Source organism: Bos taurus, chromosome 5 (assembly GCF_002263795.3).
Source record: "Bos taurus isolate L1 Dominette 01449 registration number 42190680 breed Hereford chromosome 5, ARS-UCD2.0, whole genome shotgun sequence".
Lineage (NCBI taxonomy): Eukaryota > Metazoa > Chordata > Mammalia > Artiodactyla > Bovidae > Bos > Bos taurus.
This window is the reverse complement of record NC_037332.1, coordinates 21,880,726-21,900,855: the sequence shown is the minus strand read 5'-3', so window position 1 is coordinate 21,900,855 and position 20,130 is coordinate 21,880,726. Positions and strand designations below refer to the sequence as shown.

At 41.5% G+C, this 20,130-nt stretch overlaps 2 long non-coding RNA genes across 2 annotated transcripts in view; one reads left to right on the top strand and one right to left on the bottom strand.

Moving 5' to 3' along the window:
* Positions 1-20,130, top strand: part of LOC104972363 (uncharacterized) — a 43,589-nt gene that overhangs the window by 8,448 nt on the left and 15,011 nt on the right. The gene's annotated exons all lie outside the window — the stretch shown is intronic.
* LOC107132462 (uncharacterized) overlaps positions 17,080-20,130 on the bottom strand; it is a 56,501-nt gene continuing 53,450 nt past the window's right edge. Inside the window, exon 4 of the long non-coding RNA XR_001500287.3 lies at positions 17,080-19,494. This is a non-coding gene — a long non-coding RNA (uncharacterized lncRNA). The remainder of the gene's footprint in view (positions 19,495-20,130) is intronic.

Below are 20,130 nucleotides of genomic sequence, written 5' to 3'. Positions count from 1 at the left end.
GCAGGGCAAAGACTAATAGAGTTTTGCCAAGAAAATGCACTGGTCATAACAAACACCCTCTTCCAACAACACAAGAGAAGACTCTATACATGGACATCACCAGATGGTCAACACCGAAATCAGATTGATTATATTCTTTGCAGCCAAAGATGGAGAAGCTCTATACAGTCAGCAAAAACAAGACCAGGAGCTGACTGTGGCTCAGACCATGAACTCCTTATTGCCAAATTCAGACTGAAATTGAAGAAAGTAGGGAAAACCACTAGACCATTCAGGTATGCCCTAAATCAAATCCCTTATGCTTATACAGTGGAAATGAGAAATAGATTTAAGGGCCTAGATCTGATAGATAGAGTGCCTGATGAACTATGGAATGAGGTTCGTGACATTGTACAGGAGACAGGGATCAAGACCATCCCCATGGAAAAGAAATGCAAAAAAGCAAAATGGCTGTCTGGGGAGGCCTTACAAATAGCTGTGAAAAGAAGAGAAGCGAAAAGCAAAGGAGAAAAGGAAAGATATAAACATCTGAATGCAGAGTTCCAAAGAATAGCAAGAAGAGATAAGAAAGCCTTCTTCAGCAATCAATGCAAAGAAATAGAGGAAAACAACACAATGGGAAAGACTAGAGATCTCTTCAAGAAAAGTAGAGACCCCAAGGGAACATTTCATGCAAAGATGGGCTCAATAAAGGACAGAAATGGTATGGACCTAACAGAAGCAGAAGATATTAAGAAGAGATGGCAAGAATACACAGAAGAACTATACAAAAAAGATCTTCAAGACCCAGATATTCACGATGGTGTGATCACTGACCTAGAGCCAGACATCCTGGAAAGTGAAGTCAAGTGGGCCTTAGAAAGCATCACTACAAACAAAGCTAGTGGAGGTGATGGCATTCCAGTTGAGCTACTCCAAATCCTGAAAGATGATGCTGTGAAAGTGCTGCACTCAATATGCCAGCAAATTTGGAAAACTCAGCAGTGGCCACAGGACTGGAAAAGGTCAGTTTTCATTCCAATCCCAAAGAAAGGCAACGCCAAAGAATGCTCAAACTACGGCACAATTGCACTCATCTCACACGCTATTAAAGTAATGCTCAAAATCCTCCAAGCCAGGCTTCAGCAATATGTGAACCGTGAACTTCCAATTGTTCAAGCTGGTTTTAGAAAAGGCAGAGGAACCAGAAATCAAATTGCCAACATCCACTGGATCATGGAAAAAGCAAGAGAGTTCCAGAAAAGCATCTATTTCTGCTTTATCGACTATGCCAAAGCCTTTGACTGTGTGGATCACAACTGTGGATCACAAACTGTGGAAAATTCTGAAAGAGATGGGAATACCAGACCACCTGATCTGCCTCTTGAGAAATTTATATGCAAGTCAGGAAGCAACAGTTAGAACTGGACATGGAACAACAGACTGGTTCCAAATAGGAAAAGGAGTACGTCAAGGCTGTATATTGTCACCCTGCTTATTTAACTTCTATGCAGAGTACATCATGAGAAACCCTAGGCTGGAAGAAACACAAGCTGGAATCAAGATTGCTGGGAGAAATATCAATAACCTCAGATATGCAGATAACACCACCCTTATGGCAGAAAGTGAAAGGAACTAAAAAGCTTCTTGATGAAGTGAAATAGGAGAGTGAAAAAGTTGGCTTAAAGCTCAACATTCAGAAAACAAAGATCATGGCATCTGGTCCCATCACTTCATGGGAAATAGATGGGGAAACAGTGGAAACAGTGGCAGACTTTATTTTGGGGGGCTCCAAAATCACTGCAGATGGTGACTGCAGCCATGAAATTGAAAGACGCTTACTCCTTGGAAGGAAAGTTATGACCAACCTAGATAGCATATTCAAAAGCAGAGACATTATTTTGACAACAAAGGTTCGTCTAGCCAAGGCTATGATTTTTCCTGTGGTCGTGTATTGATGTGAGAGTTGGACTGTGAAGAAGGCTGAGCATGGAAGAATTGATGCTTTTGAACTGTGGTATTGGAGAAGACTCTTGAGAGTCCCTTGGACTTCAAGGAGATCCAACCAGTCCATTCTGAAGGAGATCAGTCCTGGGATTTCTTTGGGAGGAATGATGCTAAAGCTGAAACTCCATTACTTTGGCCACCTCATGCGAAGAGTTGACTTATTGGAAAAGACTGTGATGCTGGGAGGGATTGGGGGCAGGAAAAGAAGGGGACGACAGAGGATGAGATGGCTGGATGGCATCACTGACTCGATGGACGTGAGTCTGAGTGAACTCCGGGAGTTGGTGTGGACAGGGAGGCCTGGCATACTGCGATTCATGGGGTTGCAAAGAGTCAGACACGACTGAGAGACTGATCTGATCTGATCTGATCTGTGGTGAGAGTTGCAACTGGAGGTAAGCAGGACTGCTGGTCCAGGAAATGTTGGGTACCCTCCTAGCAGACATTGTTGAATTCCCAGCTACCTTTTAGCTGTTCCCACGTTCTCAGTTCCTTCTTCCTCAAGGGACGCTGATCTGAGTGGGCTTACAGTTATGGTGCTAACTCCTGATTTGCATGTAACCTTTAAGCTGTGTTCTTGGTCCTGAAAAGGGAAGGCTTATCTTACTAGTAACATGCCAGGACATTCTCGGTCAGTTGGCTGTCTGTAAATATCAGCCCTCCTCTTATCTAAGGTGGGGTTGGGCTCCAGGGCAAGGAGGCTCTTATCAAGGGGCTCTTCTAGCCAGCACCTGGCAGTCTGGGGCCCTTTTAACAGGCCAAGGAATCTGAGGCCAAGGCTGGTGAGGGTCAAGTTTCACTGAACTTGGCCTTGGCTCTAAGTGCCTTCTGGGAATCCCGAGCAATCAGGATACAGGGACATGATCACTTAATTGCTAGACTCTGGGATGTGACCATCTAATTACCGTTTCACTTTTCCTGGGACTAGAGAGATAAGTGACATATAGGTCAATAAGCTGGGAGGACTGATTCATTTATTGACTCCCAGATAGTTGATCTTTGAGCTTGTGTTACAGAAAGTTCTCTTCCAGAAGCTAGGCTGCCAGGGTGCGGAGAAAAATCTGAGGTGTGGTCAGGATCCAGAGATAGGAAAACAGATGGCCAGTTCTCAGCATTGCCTTTCTTTTGTGACGAGTTAAATGTTCACTAACTCAGTGTAAATGTGAATCTATATGTCACATCCAGACCCAGACATTTTGAAGATGGGAGACGCTGCTCGTCATGAGTGTCCCGGGACAGCAGGGATCAACTGAGACTGCTTCAGGCAGACTCAGACGTGCATGCTCAGTTGCTTCATTGTGTCCGACTCTGTGACCCGATGGATTATAGCCTGTCGAGCTCCTCTGTCCATGGGATTCTCCAGGCAAGACTACTGGAGTGAGTTGCCATGCCCTCCTCCAGGGGATCTTCCTGACCCAGGGACAGACATAGGGGTGCCGTAACCATGAGCTCCCTGTTGGTCTAACACTGCTCCTCAGTTCATGGGGTGTATACTTAAGGGGGAAGAACCTGTGGCCAAGGCATTTTTGGGTCTTTTTATGGCATTATGTGTTTATGCTCCCCAAAGCAATTTTTGGAACAGTCCCCATTTTATGTAATCCTCATGTTTCTGTAAGGCCACTCAAGTAGCCATTTGAGTACAAGACAGTCGGTTTCTATTCAAAGTAAAGGAATGGGATGGTAAAACAGAAAATCTGAAGGGAGAGATCATCCTGGAAAGGAAAGCTTGAGCTGTATATTCTGACTTTTTATAATCTTTTATTAGTTAGAATGTGGAGGTGGAGACATCATTCTCTTTAAAGGGTTGGCTTTTAAATTCTGTCTCATCCGTGATTAACTTGGATGATACCTGACTAAGTGGGTAGGGATAATTATTTGTGTTATTATTGTTTATTCAGAGAGGTAACAAGGAAGAAAATACGTCACGTGCAACTAACAGATGAGAGACTAAGGAGGCGCTTTCTCGATTTATGAACTGTTTTCTCCTGAACAAGTTTTTTGGTAAAATAACTCAAATGACAGTGTGCTGCGAAACCAATACCCATCTCAGCAGCAGTATTTTTCTCCACCTCAAGTCAAACAGATTGTGGGAGAATTTGGTGACTGAGTGCTACTTTCATTTCTTATTCTTTAGCCCATTCTAACAGTGTTAATAATAATTCTAACAATATTAAAGAGTAGCACTTAAGGCACTGACTCCCAAAGCAGATGTTTTCATCTTGGAACTTTTGCCAGTCAAGAGGTATTTGGCAACGTCGGGCATATTTTGGCTTGTCTCAGCTGCGGTGGAGCGTGATTGGCATCTAATGATTAGAGGCCAGTGATGCTGCCAAACATCCCACAGAGCCTAGGACAGGCCCCCAAACTAATTATCTGGCTCCAAATATCAGCAGTGTTAAAGTTGAGAAACTGCTCTGCAACATCCCAATCATTCATTCATTTACTCATTCAGTAATTATTTATGGAGCATCTACGATGTGTAGGTACTGCACTGCTAAGGATATAGCAGTGGATAAAAATTCACACTCTGTGGTTTGTTGCATTCTAATAGGAGAAAAAGATAATACGCAAGATAAATAAAAAGTTGTAAATATTAATGGGGAAACAAAAAATAAGCTGGGAAAAGGTAGGGAATGCTGAGATGAAAGCGCTCACATGACTCATTGAGGTAGGGATGTTTGTCACCATTTATGATAAGGGAACTGTATCTTAGAGAGGTGAGACATGTCGTCAGGGGTAACACTGCTCTCAGGAGGTACAGCTGAGCTTTGATGGTGGATGTGTCTGATGCTTTAAGAGTCTAAACGGTTATTTCCACTTGTTCTCTGAGGTATATTATTCCCAGGGCTTTCCTTGCTTCTTTTGAGGAAATTGCCCTTTTTAATTCTCCCCTTTTAAATTACAGATAACCATCTCCTGCCCCACCCAAATTCTTCATTTTTAGCATCTGTATTTCTGTTGGTTCCCTGATTACATCCTTTCCCCAGACTCCTTACCCTTGTGACTTAAACAGGTTCCAAGCTCTCTGCCATTTAAAAACGAAAGTGAAAAATTCCCGCTTTCATTCTACAAATTCTTCCATCTGTAGCTGTAGCCCCTCCCTCTCCTTTTTTATAACTTAAATGTCTTTTAAAGACGCTCATTTATGCTGTCTCTTTCCCTTTACATTCCCTCGATTTACTTGTAAAATGACCTCTGTACTCTTTGCTCCACACACACTGTTTTTGTCGAGGTTCAGCAGTGACCCCATAGTCTCCGTTTTAATAGACTTTCCCCTGTTTGTGTGCATCTCTCACATGGCCTCCTCCCTGCACTCGGTGCTCATGACCCTTTTCCCCCTGTGTCTGACATCCTTCTTCTCTCTTGACTTCCGTTTTTTTAGCTCTGCAAATTCCTCCTTACTCTTTGGCTTTTCCTTCTAGGTTGCCCTCATGGGTGCCTCTTTTTCACCCCTTCTCAAATCGGCATGCTTTTGTCTCTCTAGCTTTACTTTCAACTATGGCTTCTATTGATTTGTTGCTTAGAGTAATTGCAAAGGTATATAACATGTTATGGAATCTGCTGAGATGCAAATGTGGCTTAATGTGATAAGCAGATGATGTGCGAGCATGAGGAACACCTCTGATGGTGGCCAACCCACCAAGAATCTACACTTGAACTAAACTGACTGAGCATCACAGCAGGGATCCCCCTGCAGCCCCCCAAGTGATGATGAGGACTCCCTAGCTGATCTCTCTATTCCCAGCTTTAGCTCCATTCTTTCCTCTCACCGTATTCAGCTTTTGAAAGGGCAAACCTGATCAGGATCTAGTTACTATCCCCTTGTATTAGTCTGTTCAGTCTGCTATAACAAAATAACACGGACTGGGTGGCTTATAAACAGCAGACTTTTATTTCTCACAGTCTGGAGGCTGGGGAATCCTAGATAAAGGTGCCGGCATGGCTGAATGAGGGCCTTCTTCCCAGCTCATCGATGTCTGTCTTCTCACTGTGTCCGTACATGATGAAAAGGGCAAGTGACTTATGTCTTTTGTCTTGATTTATGGCATCTAACTGGAAGCTGTACCTCTTCATCCTTTTCATTTATTTTGTCCACTCCCTAGCCTCCCCGACCCCTGGCAAGCCTAGTTTGTGTATATGAGTCTTTCTGTTACTGAAAGAGTGTGTGGTGGGGTTCAGCTGCTCTCGGCTCAAAAGTCAATAAACGGGCCAGGTTTGAGGAAAGGAACATTCGCTTTATTTCAGACGCTGGCAACTGGCGGGAAGGTATGGGGAGGGTGGCAGACATCTGTCCAAAAGTCGACTGCCTCGCCCTCCTCCCCCAATGACCCAACAAGCAGGGGATGCGAGCTTTTAAAAACAGAGTGTGTGTGTGTGTGTGTGTGTGTGTGTGTTGGGGGGGGCACTACATGCAGAAACAGCACAGTCATCTCTATCAGTCATCTTCAGATTGGCCTTTGGTGGTCTGAGTAGTGTCATCTTGAATAGTTAACCTTCAGTTCCATTTGTTCCCATTTCTCTGAGGCTAATTCTTGGAATTGTTGCAGCTCATGTCCTGGGTACAGTCTGGTCATCATGTAGTTAACTTCTCCATCAGGGCATTTTCGTATCTATAAGACAGATCACAGGGTATGGCTTAGAATATTATCCATAGCCCTTGAGAAAGGATGAATGGTCCTTGAGGATGCTTAATGACTACCTTATTACGTCGTCTGTGATTGTTTTCCTTTGTTTCAGCATTTCTCACTTCTCTGATTAAATTTATTCTTTGACTAAAGTTTTCCACAAACAAAAGGCAGGCAGCGGACATGGTGGTGTGGGGGGCGGGGGGAGCAAGGCCCATAGGGTCCTGCTCCGTTCTTGCTCTGTTTCATTTGTTTTGTTTGTTCTTTCAGCTTTTAGATTCTTTGTGTCAGTGAAGTCACACAGTATGTCTTTTTTTATTTGACTTATTTTACTTAGAATATGTCCTCTAGGTCCATCATGTTGCCCCAAACAAGATTTCATTCATTTTTATGACTCAGTAATATTTCACTGGACATATATACCACATCTCCTATATGGGCACAAATGATCTAATCACTCCCAAAGTCTCCACCTCCAAATATCATCATATTGGGGTTTAGGTTTCAATATATAAATTTGGGGGCCATAAACACTCTGTCTACAGGCCCCCTTCAACTTTCACAACACAGCTCATTTACACTCATGGTTTCATGCTCCTGCACAACTTTCCCATCTGCTTGGAACAAGCCTTCCCTCCCCACGCCTACTCCAGGCATGGACCATGGAGGTCTTCAGTCAGTTCAGTTCAGTTGCTCAGTCATTTCGGACTCTTTGCAACCCCATGAATCGCAGCACTCCAGGCCTCCCTGTCCATCACCAACTCCCAGAGTTCACTCAGACTCATGTCCATTGAGTCAGTGATGCCATCCAGCCATCTCATCCTCTGTCGTCCCCTTCTTCTCCTGCCCCCAATCCCTCCCATCATCACAGTCTTTTCCAATGAGTCAACTCTTCGCATGAGGTGGCCAAAGTACTGGAATTTCAGCTTTAGCATCATTCCTTCCAAAGAAATCCCAGGACTGATCTCCTTCAGAATGGACTGGTTGAATCTCCTTGCAGTCCAGGGGACTCTCAAGAGTCTTCTCCAACACCACAGTTCAAAAGCATCCATTCTTCGGCGCTCAGCCTTCTTCACAGTCCAACTGTCACATCCATACATGACCACAGGAAAAACCATAGCTTTGACTAGACAGACCTTTGTTGGCAAAGTAATGTCTCTGCTTTTCAATATGCTATCTAGGTTGGGCATAACTTTTCTTCCAAGGAGTGAGCGTCTTTTAATTTCATGGCTGCAGTCACCATCTGCAGTGATTTTGGAGCCCAGAAAAATAAAGTCTGACACTGTTTCCACTCTTTCCCCATCTATTTCCCACGAAGTGATGGGACCAAATGCCATGATCTTCATTTTCTGAATGTTGAGCTTTAAGCCAACTTTTTCACTCTCCTCTTTCACTTTCATCAAGAGGCTCTTGAGTTCCTCTTCACTTTCTGCCATAAGTGTGGTGTCATCTGCATATCTGAGGTTATTGCTATTTCTCCCAGCAATCTTGATTCCAGCTTGTGCTTCTTCCAGTCCAGCGTTTCTCATGATGTACTCTGCATAGAAGTTAAATAAGCAGGGTGACAACATACAGCCTTGACATACTCCTTTTCCTATTTGGAACCAGTCTGTTGTTCCATGTCCAGTTCTAACTGTTGCTTCCTGACCTGCATACAGGTTTCTCAAGAGGCAGGTCAGGTGGTCTGGTATTCCCATCTCTTTCAGAATTTTCTTTTTTATTTTATTTTATTTTTATTTTTTTCTTTTATTTAGAATTTTAAAAAAGCCAAATATCAAAATGAATCCACCACAGGTATACATGTGTTCCCCATCCTGAACCCTCCTCCCTCCTCCCTCCCCATACCATCCCTCTAGGTCGTCCCAGTGCACCAGCCCCAAGCATCCAGCATCGTGCATTGAACCTGGACTGGCATCTCGTTTCATAGTTTATTGTGATCCACCCAGTCAAAGGCTTTGACATAGTCAATAAAGCAGAAATAGTTGTTTGGAACTCTCTTCTTACTCTTCCATCAAAGCTCACCTTGTATGTTACTTTTGTACCCCTTGTCAGCTTTCCAGGCCAAGTACTATCTCACATATGCCGCATTGTGCACCCCCTTTCTGATGAGATTGTGCTTTCCTTTAGGGTATGGAGAGGAGGATTCAAGAGCAAAGTTTTTGTCCTCAAGCAAACAAAGTTTCTGTCCACAGCAACTTACCTCTGGTTTCTCACTGTGAAGTTTCTGTACTCTCTTAAGTATCAAAGTATCGAATTCCTGTCACTAATATGCTGTGTGACCCTGTGTATTTCACTTAGCCTCTCTGAATTGTCATTTTATCAACTTAAATTCTGTCAAATAATACTCTTGTTATACCTCAAGGACATATATCAAATTCTCTGAGTTCTCCAGAGGAAAAGATGTCATAAGTCAAAGATGACATAAGTTGTCATTCATTAAAATAATAATTTTTATCAAACACTTCATTCAGATCCCAACAAAGTGAAACTATTTCCAGCAAAAAATGTCCTCCTCCTTATATATCTTTAAAGCTTGAAACCACTTATAGCTGGGCTTTGCCATATAAGATTTTTCTTGCTCACAGGATTATCAATCATTTTTTTCTTCGAGTTCTCTTTAAATTTTTGAAAAACGAAAGATTCAACTTTTGCTATTTTACCCTCAAAAGGAGAGTTTCATGTCAGAGAAGTGAGCAGATAGAAGTTTAAGATTATATGTCCTTGATCTTGATCTGAAGCTTTCTTATATTATCAGTAGCACTTACTGTCACAACCTGGGGAGAAGAAGTAAAGAAACAAGAAAGGGAGAATTGGAAGAAAAGAAATGTCGAGATGAATGCCAAGTACCTTTATTCACTTTATTACTGTTAGTTTTAGAATTAAAATCATCTTTTAAAAATCTCATGTTGGTGAGATGGCTAAATGTGTGTGAAATGAATAATAGTAAGGGAAAATACTTCCCTGGTGGCTCAGATGGTAAAGCATCTGCCTGCAATGTGGGAGACCTGGGTTCAATTCCTGGGTTGGGAAGATCCCCTGGAGAAGGAAATGGCAATCCACTCCAGCATTTTGCCTGGAAAATCCCATGGACGGAAGAGCCTGATGGGCTACAGTCCATGGGGTCGCAAAGAGTCAGACACAACTGAGTGACTTCACTTCAAGGGAAAATAATGGAAGAAGAGTTTTAATCAGGACATCGTTCAGTCATAACACTTCTGTGTCCCATTGACATTTCCTTGGAATATCTCCATGCGTGGAAAACCGATACTTAGATAATAGGGGTGGGATAGTTATGAAGAGAGAGAAACAGAATGCATTGATTATGTCCCCTGTGCTATGCATTTATATAATTTATTTCATTTAACCTTTCCTATGTAGCATATTTACCTACTTTTGAGTTAAACCAACTGGAACTCACCATACAGTTAGTAGTACGTAGAGTCAAAATGGAAACCTCAGATTTTCTGACTCAAATGCCATATCACACTGATTCTACTGATTATAAAAGTAGAAATAAATGTCCTGACATCAATATTTATGGCTGAATATTATTCAGTCATAAAAAGGGATGAAATAGGGTCAGGACATTTAAACATTAAAATTGCTTTTAAAAAGCAATTAAAAAAATTGGAATGTAATTGCTTTACAAATTGTGTCAGCTTCTGCTGTAAGTGAAGGGCCTCAGCTATAGGTACTGGTTTATCCCCACCCTCTTGGACCTCCCTTCCACCTCTCCCCCAGTCCCACCCATCTAGGCCATCACAGAGCCCCGGGCTGACCCTCCTGTGCTTATAGCAGGTTCCCACTAGTTATCTATTTTACCCTTGGTAGTGTGTATATGTCAATGCTACCCTCTCAATGTCTTCTACCCTCCCTTCTGCCCCTGTGTCCACATGCCCATTCTCTACAGCCGCATCTCTATTCCTGAGCTAGACCTAGGTTCATCAGTACTATTTTCTAGGAAGATGTGGTACATATACACAATGGAATACTACTCAGCCATAAAAAGGGAAAAATTGGGTCATTTGTAGTGATATGGATGGATCCAGATCCTGTCATACAGAGTGAAGTCAGAAAGAGAAAAACAAATATTGCATATTAATGCCTCAAGTGGTTTACAATCCAGAAAAGACAATCAAATGTCTCTCTAAAAAGCAAAATTAGCAGACCACATATTTATCATATTTTAAGTACTATAAAAATAATTTCATCTGCAATGATGATGAAGGTTCAGCTTCACTGTCAAGAAAACCCATTTTGAATTGTTGTTTTTTCCTCTACAGTAATGCAGAAACATAGAAGTACTATTTTTGCTAATTTTTTCCAGCAAATAATGTTAACATGTCACATGAACTTTGGAGTTATCCAGATTTAACTTCACTTGCTATGCAAATTTGGTAAAGTAATCTCTATCAGACTCAGTTTCCAACTGTTAAATTGGGAAAATGGTATTAATAGAGTTGGTGCTAGTGGTAAAGAACCTGCCCGTCAATGCAGGAGAGGTAAGAGACACAGGTTCTATCCCTGATTCAGGAAGATCCCCTGGAAAAGGGAATGGCACCCCACTCCAATACTCTTGCCTGGGAAATCCCATGGACAGAGGAGCCTGGCGGGCTATAGTCCATGTGGTTGCAAAGAGTCGGACACAAACTGCTCAACTGAGCACAGAGCACAAAAAAATTAAAGAGCTGCCTGATTTATGCTTAGTTTTCAAAAGTGATGGTTGTGAGAATTTGCAGCAGCCTTTAATGTTGGCATGTGTTTTGATGCATTTTAATGTATTTTTAAGACCTTTAGTGGTAGGTGGAGGGAATGTGGTTCTAGATGAAGCCTCTGGACTCCTGACCAGTGGTTACAGTCAGTCTACTATTTGCACCAGAGTGCTAAGGAATTGGGTATGCAGAGGAGAGAGAGTCAGGGAGATATCCGAAAGATGGAATCAAGAGTTTCACTAAAAAGTACTTTTCAAAATTGAGTCAAGGAACTGGCATCTTCAGGGAGTCAGGGAGTCAGAGAGATATCCAAAAGATGGAATCAAGAGTTTCACTAAAAAGTATTTTTCAAAATTGAGTCAAGGAACTGGCAGCGATCTCAGGGAAGAAAGCAGGAAAGAGGCCGGAGTGGAAGATAAACATGAACATTTGTTTTTCCAAAACTGATCATAGCAGTTCTTGGGCCAATTATCACACAATTTTCCTCTCTTTTGAAGGACTAACCTTACAAAATACAAAATCACAAAATGATGTCATCCCATATTTTCCTCTCTCTTATTTCATTCTTTAATATCAGACATTGAAAGGAGAAGTTATTTCATGTAAACCTGAAGAAAGTCATAATGCATCCAAACCACTTAAATGAAGGGAAAGGAAATAATCAGGCTCCCATTATGCAAAATGGTGCTTAGTTAATTTATCGCACTGCACTGAATAATAAGCTGTTAGACTCCACATTATGTTTTTCACGTTAGATCAAATAGCCTACTGCTGCTGGAGCTTACTTCATATCGCATAAAATTTGGATATATTACAATGGAGTAGATATTAGTCCATTATAAGAGACAGACTTAAGTACTTCATTGATAGGATCTCTCCATTTGGAAAATGGCACGGGAGAAGAAGAGATGCAAACAAGGAAATGGACAGAGGGGGATTTATGTGCGTTGCCTATCAACCCGCTCTGCTGCGGGTGACTGCTGTTTGCCACACATGGGGCTGGTGCCTTGGAGAAAAGCAGCATTTCTAGTGGGAAGAAAATCCAAAGAGAGTTTATGTTCCTTTTCAGGGAAGTGTTGACATTTTAATTACTTTCTGTTTTCTTTGGAGCTAAACTTGAGAATTGGAAGCAAGTTAGAAAAATAAAAATTGGCTTTATTAGAAATCAGATGAATTGACATGCAGCCATGACCTGGAGAAAGTCCAGATTCAGCCCTTGACAAACTCAAGTCTCCAGCAGGACTTGGAGAGCCAAAAAATCCAGCCATTGAAAAACGAACCAGAAGAATTCCTGCTTGGGGCGTGTCATCTGTGAGAGCAGACTGCCTTTTTCTGAGCAGTTTCATCTTTTCTGCCCTGTGGGCCCCTGTTCTTCACTTTCATATACTTTTTCCTTTAAACTTTGGTCTCTCAGGGATTTGTGAGGATAAGTAGAACAGGGGTGCAAAGAGAATGATCTTGAGGAGTTGGAATGAGTTGTGAAAACTGGTGGGTGGGTTTAGCATTAGTAGTTTTTAAGATAATCAGATAACTTTTGGTATTTCATCAAACAAAAGTGCCTGTCTTGGTGTAGGTGGAGCTGGAGTAAATGGTTTAGGGAAATGTGGTTTATTTGCACCCTCTTCTTACAAGGGAATCAAACTAGTCGATCCTAAAAGAAATCAGTCCTGAGTATTGACTGGAAGGATTGATGCTGAAGCTGAGGGTCTAATACTTTGGGTACCTGATGCGATGAACTGACTCATTAGAAAAGACCCCAATGCTGGGAAAGACTGAAGGCCGGAGGAGAAAAGGATGACAGAGGATGAGTTGGTTGGATGGCATCACCGACTCAATGGACATGAGTTTGAGCAAGTTCTGGAGTTGGTGATGGACAGGGAAACCTAGCGTGCTGCAGTCCATGGGGTCGCAAAGAGTCAGACACACTGAGCGACTGAACTGAACTGAACTTGCATCTGCCTGCAATGCAGGAAATCAGGGTTTGATCCCTGGGTCAGAAAGATCCCCTGGAGAATGGAATGGCTAGCCACTCCAGTAGTCTTACCTGGAGAATCACATGGACAGAAGAGCCTGGTGGGCTATGGTCCATGAGGTTACAAAGCGTCAGACATGACTGAGTGATTAACACTTGCACCTGTGGTTGCTGAGAACTGAATAGATATTTAACAAAACAGGTGTACCTACATGGGCTCCAGGATCAGCAAGACTAAAAACTGTAACTTGGGACAAGATTGAAGCTGAAAAAAACAAAACAAACAAGTCCAACCAGCATGTTCATGGTTCCCAAAAGGGTGGCACATGAGGATATAAACTCTTGTTCCCTCCTAAGCCTTCCTGGAGAAGGCAATGGCAACCCACTCCAGTACTCTTGCCTGGAAAATCCCATGGACGGAGGAGCCTGGTAGGCTGCAGTCCATGGGGTTGCTAACAGTCAGACAGGACTGAGCGACTTCACTTTCACTTTTCACTTTCATGCATTGGAGAAGGAAATGGCAACCCACTCCACTGTTCTTGCCTGGAGAATCCCAGGGACGGGGGAACCTGGTGGGCTGCCATCTATGGGGTTGCACAGAGTCGGACACGACTGAAGTGACTTAGTAGTAGTAGTAAGCCTTCCCAGTCTTACTACACTTCAGAGACAGTGTGGAAACTCTGCTAAGCTTAGATCAGTTAATTCAGTAATAAGTGATAAATCTGAGCCCCTAAAAAATAATTTCTCAATTATCTACAGCATGCCAAGTGTTTAAATCCATATTTTAAATTTTTCAAAAATCCTGTAAGGAGATGTTATTCCTGCTCTAGATAATATTATTTCTGTTTTACAAATGAAAACTAAGGTTGGGCAGGTTAAGTAAATTTATAAGTTATACAAACCTGTATTATAAAACATTTCAAATACATGCAAAAAAAAAAAAAAAAAAGGAGAGAGAGAGATAAAATAGTAAAATGAACCTCTGGGCTTATTTTACTTGACCCACTCAGGACTGACACTTATCCCACCCCATTATTTTGAAACAAATCCTAAGCAAATATAGGTCATTTCTTCTATATATCTTCCAATAAGAGTCTTGAAGAGATATGGATTCTTTAAAATAAAATAACCATAATACTTTTATCACATCTAAAACATTAACGATAATACAACATATAGTAATATCAACAATTATGCAGTTAGCACTCACCTATCCCCAACTGTCTTACAATATATTTTTTTTTAAAGTTCATTTGAATCCAGATCCAAAACAGGTCCATGCACTGTGCTTGCTTGTGAGTCTCTTAGGTTTCGTTAAAATCTGTGGGTTCCTCGTTTAACTCTATTATTTTTTTCCTTAGGATTTTGGCTGAAAAAATGAGAGTGCTTTTTCCTGAAATTTTCTAATATTCTGAATTGTTTTTCCCTGAAATTTCCTAACAATCTGAATTTTCTTGATTCTGTTCCTTGAGGTTTTCTCAAATATATTTACTGCCTTGTATTTTGTACTTATACATTTATAGGTAAAGACAGAGTTTTTGTTAGATTCTGGTTCCATATTTTTAGCAAGGCTAAGTCATTAATTGTGGTATATATTTTCATCTGTAGAAATGTATTTGTGTGTGTGTGTGTGTAATCTTATCAATTATTGAGGCTTGTTGCTTGGTTCTATTATTTCATTAGCTAAAGTTGTGATGTCCTAATTTTATGATTTAAAAAGAATAGACTATTTTTTAGAGTAGTTTTTGATTCATGGGAAACCTGAGTGAAAAGTACACGTATATTCTTTCTTCCTCCACTCCCCTTCCCCTCGCCCCATCCTCTTTCACTTTCAGCATCCAACACCAAAGTGGTACGTGTGGCAAGGAGTGAGCCTGCGCTGACACCTCATTGTCACTCAAAGTCCGTAGTTAACATGACATCACTCCTTGTATTGTATGTTCTGTAGGTTTTGATAAATATATAATGGCATGTATCCATCAGTGATTTTATTTTATTAACCAGAGTCCTTTTACACTGAGAAACTTCCCTCTCATTACCTATTTGGTTTTATGAAGTAAAGTTCATATATATACATAAAACAGACTGGTTCCAAATAGGAAAAGGAATACGTCAAAGCTGTATATTGTCACCCTGCTTATTTAACTTATATGCAGAGTACATCATGAGAAACACTGGACTGGAAGAAACACAAGCTGGAATCAAGATTGCCGGGAGAAATATCAATAACCTCAGATATGCAGATGACACCACCCTTATGGCAGAAAGTGAAGAGGAACTAAAAAGCCTCTTGATGAAAGTGAAAGTGGAGAGTGAAAAAGTTGGCTTAAAGCTCAACATTCAGAAAACAAAAATCATGGCATCTGGTCCCATCACTTCATGGGAAATAGATGAGGAAACAGTGGAAACAGTGTCAGACTTTAATTTTTTGGGCTTCAAAATCACTGCAGATGGTGACTGCAGCCATGAAATTAAAAGATGCTTACTCCTCGGAAGAAAAAGTTATGACCAACCTAGATAGCATATTGAAAAGCAGAGACATTACTTTGCCAACAAAGGTCTGTCTAGTCAAGGCTATGGTTTTTCCAGTAGTCATGTATAGATGTGAGAGTTGGACTGTGAAGAAGGCTGAGCGCTGAAGAATTGATGCTTTTGAACTGTGGTGTTGGAGAAGACTCTTGAGAGTCCCTTGGACTGCAAGAAGATCCAACCAGTCCATTCTGAAGGAGATCAGCCCTGGGATTTCTTTGGAAGGAATGATGCTAAAGCTGAAACTCCAGTACTTTGGCCACCTCATGCACAGAGTTGACTCATTGGAAAAGACTCTGATGCTGGGAGGGATTGGGGGCAGGAGGAGAAGGGGACAACAGAGGATGAGATGGCTGGATGGCATCACCGACTCAATGGACGTGAGTTTTAGTGAACTCTGGGAGTTGGTGATGGACAGGGAGGCCTGGAGTGCTGCGATTCATGGGGTCGCAAAGAGTCGAACACGACTGAGCAACTGAACTGAACTGATAAATGCATATAAATATGAACAGGACAAATGCTTTGTTCTTTGCTTTTAGCTACTAGTTTGTAGAATAAGGAGCTGCTTCTCTTTGGTACTCTCTGAAGTGAGCAAAGCTGTTGCTTTTGCTTTTACTGCTACTATCACTGTCACTAAGAGATGATACATTTAAGCATAGTTGATGTTTCAATACTGTATTCTATATGTGAATATACATATACATGACAACTTGTTGGTAAACTTCTAGGTTACCAGTGTCTATAAATCTACACTATTTTGGTGTTTTGATTTGGAGAAAATAATTCTTGTGGTGATTTTACATTTTATCTTACAATCCTTTTCCACTTACTGATTCTTAAAAAGATTCCTCTGAGTCTCTGAGGATGGTAGAAAACCTTCCTCTGTTGCTAGAAAAACAAAAGCAGCTGGGTTTATCGACAAAAGAGCAGGAAAGAAAGAAGGAAGGAAGGAGGAGGAAAGGAAGAAGAAATAAAAACCAGAGCAAGCAAATATGTATTAACATATAAGCCACTTTAGGGGCTTCCCTGATGGTACCGTGGATGGGAATCCACCTGCCAGTGCAGGGGACATGGGTTTGTTCCTGATCCGGGAAGATTCCACATGCTGAGAGCAACTAAGCCCATGTACCACCACTACTGAAGCCTGGGAGCTCCAGGGCCAATGAGCTGCATCTACTAAGCTCAGACACCTAGAGCACATGCTCTGCGCCAAGAGAAAGTCCACACACAGCAGTGAAAACCCAGTGCAATCGAAAATAAATACATTGTAAAAGATATAAGCTGATTAATTAACAGGCTACTGCATAGTCTGGGGAAATTATTGCAGTTAATTTATTTACATAGGGTCATGTGACATTACAGTGACGTGGTTAAGCTCGAAGCCTTGATATTCAGACACTTGGGCCAAATCTCTAGTTTTGGTTCTTCCTAGTTTTGTCAACTCACCCACTGTTACTTCTCTGCGGCTCGGTTTCCCTGCCAGTGAAATAGGAATAAAATAGCACAGACATGTAAGGATAAAGTAAACACTAGTTGGTTTTCTTGTCGTAGTGATGCTGATGCTGATGTGTAAATATGTGAATATTTACAAAGTAGGGTCTCTCTTTCGATGCAGAAGAGAAGAATAGTAGAAACCGATACTTGTTGAATAACTACTAGAGGCAGGTACCGAACTAGCATCTGTCTTATATTATGCAATTTATTATCAACTTTAATGTTTTTAAAATCTATGACCATCACTCATTATTTATCCTAGCACATATCTGGCATAGAGAGGAGATACAATAAACCTTTTCTGTCAGTTGAGCAATTAGATGTATTTGACCCATATTAGGTTTTGCAAACATCTGTGAAGAACTTTTACAAAACAAGGGAGGATATGATATTAGCAAAGAACAGAACTTGAAAAATCTGTTAAAAAACCTTAACGGTGAGTCCCAGTAAAGATGCTGAAGCACTAAAGTGAGCAGTGAGAGCCTAGTGAACCACACAATTCTAGTGTTGTCCAAGGCAAATCGATATCAGCATTCACCAGAGTTTTATCTTGCACAGGAAAAGAGAGAAAGCAAAGAGGCACAATTTTGGAATCACTCCTCCAACCACGGAAATGATTTTAATTACCAGTTCATCTGTTGGCAGACTCTTCTGGCAGATGTACCTGCAACTTGGAAAGATAACAAATGAACCAGTTCCTTGCTCCGGAGTTGACGCTGGTAGTGCTTGCTGAATTTGTTCTCAGAAAAGAATCCCAGGCAACAATACATCTGGCACTCTGTTCGAAGAATTTGTCATGTCATTGACATGTTCAGCCTCCATTGTCCACACCACCCTGACAGCAGGTCCTTTATATTTCAAAGAAATTGCAGTCTGAATTAATATAATTAGAATGTAACTGCTATTCACTGCACAAACTCCTCGTTTTCAGGACTACAGATCTGATAGCATGTCTGTGTTCAGAATCTTTCCAGTGATGGCTGGAGGGGAGCAAGCAGATGATAAAATGATAGAATATACCCTCTTTCACCAGCCTCTTTAAGTACCAGCTAATAGAAATACAAGAGGAGCAGAAAACGGCTCTGTCTCTGGCATATCTAAGTAGAAGTACTTCTCAGTTTACCAGCCGGTATAACACTTTTATAAAATCAGTAGTATAGAGTGTCTGACATAAGAGAAAAAAATGGAAGAGGAAAGACAGTTTTATGAAGTAGAATGGATAATTTATGGATAGAATTAAAGAATTAAAAGGTGGTTAGATAACTACAGTCGTTCTTTACTACTTCATTTTGAACAGTCAGTGCCACCAGCCAAGCAATCATCACCAAGTAGACAACTAGATTCTTGAATTTCATTCTTTGTTATCCTTGTTTCCACAAATGATTGCCTATCAATGTAGTAAAAACTGAATACCAGCATCTTTTTTGGGGGGGTGGGTATAAGATTGATTTACATTCTCTCAAGTATGTTAACTTTCTCACCTCAAAGAACTCATTTGAAGGGAGCAAAGACTGACACATCGATGTGATGCTCACAGCCTCTCCTCTGAAGAGCGTAAAGTTTATCCTTGTGTACGCTAGGGACTGAATGTTTGTGCTCCTCCAAAATTCACATGTTAAAGTCCTAACCCCCAGTGTTCTGATAGTTAGAGGTGGGGAGGTGAGGCCTTTGGGAAGTGATAGCTCCAGAAGCAGTCATGAGGTTGGGGCCCCCATAATAAGATTAGTGACTTTATAAGAAGAGGAAGAGATGCCAGAGTTCTCTCGACCCCTACCGCTTCACTGTCCTCCCTGGCTCTGTCTCTTTCTCTCCCTCCCTCTTTCTCTCTCCCTCTCTGCCATGTAAGGACATAGTGAGAAGGCAGCTATCTGCAAGCCAGGAAGAGAGTCCAGGAACCGCATGGGCTGGTGGCTTGATCTTGAACCGCCCAGCCTCCAGAACTGTGACCCATGCTTATGGTAGGTCCAGCTGACTGACAGTGCACAGGAGTCATTTGTTAATGAGTGTTAAGAACAGATAATGGTTTTCATGTTCTTGTTTTTCTTAGAGGTGTCTCTTGATCTTCACCGGTGAAATTCTGTATCAGAAATTGCAGGGACTTCCCTGGGAGTCCAAGGTTAGGTTAAGACTCTGCACTCCCACCTCAGTGGGCATGGTTCCATTCCTGGTTGGGGAACTAAAAAAAAAAAAGAATTGCAATATTAGAAATATGGAGAATGGGTAAGGTAGTTCAAAAATAAGGCCAAGGTTTGTTATGAGAGAAGGTTTCAACAGAAGAATACCTATTTCCCTTTTACTTTTAAACCAAATATATGCTATAAATAAAAAACATTATGTTACAGATCTATGTAGCCTGGTGGATGGATCCAGGGGAACGACTTGTTCTGGATTGAATCTGGATCCCGTCAGATTCACTGAATCAAAATTTTCAGCTGTGGGCTCAGATGGCACAAGTTGAAGACTACTCCAAGTGCTTCGGATGGATGCCAAACCTGAAATCCACAGATCCATCTTCTCTTTCACTGATACAAATACTCAAATTTACTACCGAGGTGCATCTTCCTGTAGATGATACGTGTGATTCTACAAATGGTACAAATGGATACATTTAATTTCTGTGTGTGTGTGTGTGTTAGTCGCTCAGCTGTGTCTGACTCTTTGCGACCCCATGGACTGTAGCCCACCAGGCTTCTCTGTCCGTGGAATTCTCCACGCAAGAATACTGGAGTGGATTGCCATTCCCTTCGCCAGAGAATCTTCCCAACCCAGGGATCAAACCCCGGCCTCCTGCATTGCAGGCAGATTCTTTACC